The 6,760-nt window shown below is 39.5% G+C and overlaps 1 long non-coding RNA gene across 1 annotated transcript; it reads right to left on the reverse strand.

Moving 5' to 3' along the window:
- Window positions 1-3,081: 3,081 nt before the first annotated feature.
- On the reverse strand, window positions 3,082-4,697 carry LOC127132181 (uncharacterized). The gene is made up of 3 exons (XR_007806631.1): window positions 4,470-4,697; window positions 3,964-4,366; window positions 3,082-3,818 (listed from the first exon to the last, which is right to left on the reverse strand). It is a non-coding gene; the product is annotated as an uncharacterized LOC127132181 (long non-coding RNA).
- Window positions 4,698-6,760: the final 2,063 nt, after the last annotated feature.

Consider the following 6,760-nt stretch of genomic DNA (forward strand, 5'->3'; position numbering starts at 1 on the left):
GGTCGTTAACTTTGCGCAAATGCCATTCTCCTAGACTAACTGGGGGATCTGGGATATTTTGGAGCATACCGAACTGCAGTTTGACACAATCACTGTTGTGCATCTCCACAATTGTGAACCGTATTATCGGTGTGCATGCAGTCCATACGGCCGCGTCTTCAGCGTTGACCTCATGGTCATGATCCAAATTAAGGTATGTACGCCAAATGAACTGAAATGTGAAAGAAGATAGGATTATAGTCAATGTAGAAGAAGTTAACAAAATATAACGAAATAATTAAGTTATTTTCCTTACGTCTGTCGGTCGAAGGTGATCCAACAGGTTGTGATACTGAGTAATACAGTATCTTGGACATCTGTTGTAACTCATACCACGTGCAGACCATCTACACCAAAAAGTCAAAAAATATTAGTTAGAGGTAATAATCTTTGAAGAAGTAAGTAAAGATATAGCAATTTAAACAACTTACTTTTGTGCAAACGGAAATGTGAAAGGGTTGTTATTGACGGGTGCTAGAGATGGTAGTCTTGACCAACCCCATGCTTGTAGCAAAACAGCACATTCAGAAAATGTAGATGTATCTTTGTGTGAGTTTTTGCACAAGGAGCTATAGGAATAGGCTAGACAAGCAGATCCCCAACTGTAACTTCCTATTCGATTTACATGTCTAAGTAGAGGTAAGTACATAATATGCATGCTAGAACCACTACCTTCGGGAAATAAAAACGAGCCAATTAATAGCATAATGTAACACCTAGTTTTTATTATTCGAGCATCTTCGGTAGAATGCTCATCTAAGTATAAACTATTATAGTACGACTTAAGGCGTGAGAGTAGTGTACCTTGACCTCTTGCATTATCATCTAACAAATCAGTCTCTAAGAGCTCCATGCAAATTGAATTTGCATAGTTGGTCTTGCCATTAACAACCTTACCTTCAATGGGTAGTCCTAAAAGCATGTAGACGTCTTCTAACGTCACGGTACACTCACCGGTTGGGAACCAAAATGTGTGTGTCTCTGGTCTCCATCTTTTGCATAAAGCTAGAATGAATTTGTTATTTATGGGCCAAGACAAAATCTTGCTAATATGACCAAAATCGGCGAGTTCAATATAAGGTTGAATCATCGGGTTCATATGGACATATTCATGGACCCGAGTTCGGAACCTTGATACATCCTATAAAAGAAAGAATAAAAATTTTGACTAAGTTGGTATGTCAAAATAAAAGGGGGTTGGTGAAGATGAAAGATAAAAAGTTAACAAAAGAAAAAACTTACATATGTTGCGATGTTTGCAACCGTTCCTCTATGTGCTTCACCCATTGTGAGGATAGACATTTTGTCGGAGGGTTGGTGTAGATGAAACTACAAGAAGTTGTTGCAGATGAAATTGTAGAAGAAGTAGTGAGAGTGATGGTGTGGAAGAAGTGTTGATGGAGTGGATGTATTTATAGGCAAATGGATGGGAGCATGAAAAGTTGTGCTTGCATGGTGTCTCCACTTGAATTGGCGACCATGTACAACCTTTAAGAGGGGTCGCCATTCAAATTGGCGCCTCCATAGGGACATGCATGCAAGACCTAGGTCTGATTGCTTGGTTTCGAGGTCTGAATGCATGGTGTCTCCACTTGAATTGGCGCCCATGTGCAAGGAATGAGTGGGGGCGCCAATTCATTTGGAGTGCGTGTCTGCATGTCTAACACGTGGTTGTCTTGTCTCTTGCATGCTGAACATGTCACTTCTTAGTAGCTTGCATGGTTGACACCATTTCCGAGTAGCTTGCATATGCGACACGTCATTTCGGAGTAGCTTGCATGTGCGACACGTCACTCCGAACTAGCTAGCATGTGAGACACTTCACTCCTCTATTTAAGTGTCTTACTATCAACATCCAAGACACTTCACTCACATTCATCTGCAGTAAGAAAATAGTTTTCATCTGCACAATGTCATCTTCATCATTATACAGTGTCAACGTTCACTGCAACGGTGAAACATACGAGTCTAAGCTACATGGTTTTTATTTTTGAAACACCGATACCATTAGACTCACGATCAAGAGAAATGCAACCTTCTTGCATTTGAAAAAAAGAATACAATCCTTTATAGGATCGGGTATTGTGTCAAAGATCACATATCAAAATCCAATAATTTTTGAGAATGGTCAATGCAAGTATTTCCCCCTTAAGGTACAAGACGATGAAGATGTTGAATACATGTTTGTTAGTCATGAACATTCAGGCTGCAACTGTATTGAGTTGTACATTACTCTTCAACCATGTATACCATCTCAACAGTCTCAACTAACCGGTCAGGATGAATCTGGTGAAGATGATCGACAATGGTCAGATGACGTTGTCATACCCCGATTTTGATCCTGAATTTTTTTTCATTTTTTCTTTTATTTTTGCATTTTTTGCATACATTCATCAGTATAAAATGGATTTTAATCACTTGACTTTTGTAATTTTTCAATATTTGATTTTAATTTCAAATCAAGTTTAAAGCCAAATTTCAATTTAATTTTAATTGTTATCTTTACTAATGATTCAAAACTCTAATTGATTTTAATTTTCAAATAGATGTTAGAATTGATGTCAAAAGTAATCTTAACAAATTATTGGATTAATTTGATTTTAATTGGGTTTTATACTGGTTTTTATTATTATTTAAATTGATATTTAAATTAGTCTTAGATTATTTCTAAAAAATCCATTTTTATATACATTTCAAAATCAAATTACAAATAACATTTCAAGTACATTTGCACCATTCACCCCTTTGTTCGATGTTTGTCACTTATGATATCATTCACATTCTATTGCCAATGTCACCGGTGAAATGATAACTGGCCATGGTAGTTTACGCGCCTATTGTGCCTCCTTGACCCAACCAGAAGATCCAGAATCCCCTGAAGCTCTGCTTCCTGCTGCTAATCTTATTTCAGACTGGGTGCCATTTTCTACTCACATGAATCTTAACGATGGTTTTCAAGAACCTGATTTTGGGGTGAGACCAGTTTTTTTTTAATGTTTTGATGGAACGAGAAATTCTCAATCTGCTTTAGGGAGTAGTGGAATGTGGAACTGGACATGTTCGGTTTTCAGTGCTATTACGGCTGCATCCAGCCTTGCTTCTGGATCTTTGCATCTTCCCTCTGAACAGCATCACATGGAAACCAATCTCAGGGCTACTTTTTCAGGAGTATCTATTATTTTATCCTTCCGTGATGATGAACAGAGCTGTTTTTATAAGTCTAAAATTGGTAACACAGTTGGGTCACAGATTGATTATCTTGGTGCAGAGTGCAATGAAATTGTTGTTGCCTTGAAGTAATGCTGAAAATCAAAGTGCTTTGGTTGGACACTTACAAACTAAGGTCCTTGATGCTCTCCTTTTGTCTACCTCTTACAATCTATATTCAGATTCATTAATTGGGCCAGTTGCAACAGACTTTCCATTTGGAAATAAGGATTTCTTACTGAAAGTTACATTGTTTAAAACTTCTGGTGTCACCAATTGCAAGTTACAGTGCAATTCAATCATAATTATGTCTCTTTTAAGACCACGGTACAAATCCAACAACAGCTGGTATGGAGTTCGCAACGCGCCAAGCCATTTTGCTTTGCTTTGAAGACTCGGAATCCACGACCTGCATAATAAAATCGGTTCCATGGAAACATTGAGATGCATGGGATATTAGAGGATGTAGCATCTGGTCCAATTGAAGCACGAGCAAGTGTTAACTCAACAATGGTTGGAGTTGGAATGTCGATGGAAGGTATCGAACAAAACTGCAGGAGCATCTTCATAACCTGCCAAAACCTCTTCCAACTTAGAAAAATCAATGCAAAGAAGAAGGATATAGACGCTTTTGTGACTACTGATTTCAAGCTCATTAACTATAATCCTGCACCAAAACCAGTCCTACATCAAAATTACCTGCAAAATGTAAATTACCTGATGATTGCCGCAACTTAGCAGAAGGAGAAAAAGGAAGCCTTCAGCCGGATAACAGAACTGAGGAATCAAAACAATCTTGAACGCCTCAAAATCCCATGGCTACCATTAACGTCCACACTGAAGCTGGTCAAGACAACATTGCTCCCTCAAAGCAATCTCTTCCTCCTAAATCCGTAGATTCTCAATCTGTTCTCAGAAGGTTGCAGTCTGAATTGATGGCTTTGACGATGGGTGGAGATTCTGGTATATCTGCATTCCCTAAGGAGGATAATATATTGTGTTGGAAAGAAACAATAACAGGAAGCAAAGAAGCTGTATTTGAGGGAGCAGAATATAAACTCTCCCTTTCATTTCCCAATGAGTACCCTTTTAAGGCTCCCAAGGTCACATTTGATACCACCTGCGATTTCCACCAAGCCAACAATCAGATCAGGTGAAAACTAACATCGGGCGTTAACGGATTCAAGAAAAAGAACCGGCTTGACATTGACAAGCACGCATACCGCTTCATGAAAGATCAGGCTGGTTTGACAGATGATTACTGGCCACTCTATGCTGTTGCCGGCGGTGTTGGGACTGCTCTTGGATGGATTTGGAGGTTGAGAGTAGCATATGCGTTTATGGCTGTGTTGCTTTTATGGATGGCCTTGTGGTCATTTGGAGCTGCTGGTGTTGTAGCTTCAAGCATGGTTGTGGTGGAAAATGCAAATGATACATCCAATGTTGTTGCTGCTATCACGGACTCGGTGGGAGTGGATAATCAACCTAGCACTTTTTTTTTTTAACTAGAACAAAAGTAGCCCATCGGTATGATTTCGGCATTGATCCCACCTGAAGCCAATGGAAGAAAAGCTTAAACTAAAAATTCAAAACCTCATAAAAAGCAAACCCGCAGTATACATTATAACCATCGTTTGCTTACCGTTGTTGAACGTTACAATTCGATTGTTCCATGGCAATTAGTAGCTCAAAAGGTTGAGGGCTGTATACTTCATCCGGGAACTATGGACTTGAAAACTCATTGGACGGTGTTACAATGGAGCTCGTCGCATGTTCACTGCAAATCCGTTTAACCTCTCCGCGGCTACTTGTGATAATCCCATCCAGAATCTCTCCTTCAACTGCAAAGGAACCTGTGACCTGCAAACCACAAACACATCTCAAGACCATGTCAAATACAAATGCAGAGTCGAATGCTGTTCATGATAACCCTTTTGTATCTATAATTCTCAAGACCAACCCAAATTGAAAACTTGTGAAGAAAATTACCTCAGCATCCGCATAGGTCGATTGCCTTCTGATACCGCATTGAGGATACTTGACAACTGACTTGGAACAATACCGCTTCAGCTTCAACTGTTTCCATAATAAGTAACAAGATGATAAGAGCAGTGCTGGTGATGAACGCGCAAGGGAAGCCTCGTCTCGCTAAATTCTGCGAGTTTAGGATCAGCCTGTCAAAAAGCAGCAAGAAGTTATTCGAAATGTGTTTGCAGTCTTATGTAGTAGACCCGAGCATGTTCGCCATTTTGTGGATGCTGGGTCCATTTTTGGCCAGGATGCTCGACTTATCTACAAGCACTTCACAACTCTATACTTTGTGTTGATATTTGATGGTTCTGAAAATGAGTTTGCTATGCTGGATTTGATTCAAGTCTTTGTTGGAGCACTGGACAAATGCTTCAGAAATGAGATGTACCGGTGCTGAGGCTACTAAGGGATTACCATTGAGACCGAAATCACCATTGAAAGAATTAAGAGTTTCTCATGTTGTCCCAAAATTTTCACTGCAGTAACAAAATAAGGCAATCAGTAAAGCGTTGAAAGTTCAAAAATACTCGAAACAGAGTTAAGACAAAACCGATTAGAAAAAGCTTAAGCTCTGATTACCTTTTCCAAAATCCATCATCAGTTAGGAAAAGCACTTCTGAGCGTGAAAAAGTGCTTCTGAAAGCTTTCTCCTTTGAACATCAATTGCACCAACTGAAACCCTAATTTGCAAGAATAAATAGAAAAGCAGAGATCAGTAGAAAAAAATTCTTGAGAGAGAAAGCGACGAAAAACACAGAAAACCCTAATTTTCAAAACGAGAAAAAAGGAGAGGAGAGAAAGGAAATCAGCCGAAAAACCCTAGGAAGCTGAGCATCAAAGGCGGCCGCGACTGTTCAACAAGGAAGAAGAAAAATTCTGAGTAAGAGTTCGGCAAGAAGAGTTCAAAGCGATTAGCATTCGTGAACTCATAGAGAGAAGACGGTGATACTATTGTTGGCCCCATTTTCCGAAATCCATTTCTAAAACTCGAAGAAGCAAGAAAGTGTAGGAGATTCCAGACCTGTTTCACTCGCCTCCAAGAATTCCCGATACGGTAGATTTCTCGCTTTTGTCGCTTCATACTTAGATTTTAGGATGGATGCACCGTTCCTCTTCACTGCACATTGTTTCACACCCCTGTGGATGTAGGTTTCAGATTTGTGATTAGGTTGTCATTAGATTTTGTTGATTTGTTGGAAATAACTCGTTTTTTTGAATTAGCTAAGTTTGGTATAGAGAGAGAGACGACTAGGAGGCAGAGGGGAAGGGTTCTATTTTCACCCTCTGTTAATTTATTTGTATTCCACTTTATCAAGGCTTTAAAGCCATTAATGGCCGTGCCTTTCTCAGAACCCAAGGTTGACTGCTTCGTTTGATTCTCCTGTGCCCTTTCCAATTTTTCACATTTTCCCTTGCAGCAGCGGCTAGGGTTGACGGTTCACTTCCCTCTCACCATTTTTGTGGGCTTTAGTAGCCCATTAGT

Source organism: Lathyrus oleraceus, chromosome 3 (assembly GCF_024323335.1).
Source record: "Lathyrus oleraceus cultivar Zhongwan6 chromosome 3, CAAS_Psat_ZW6_1.0, whole genome shotgun sequence".
NCBI lineage: Eukaryota > Viridiplantae > Streptophyta > Magnoliopsida > Fabales > Fabaceae > Lathyrus > Lathyrus oleraceus.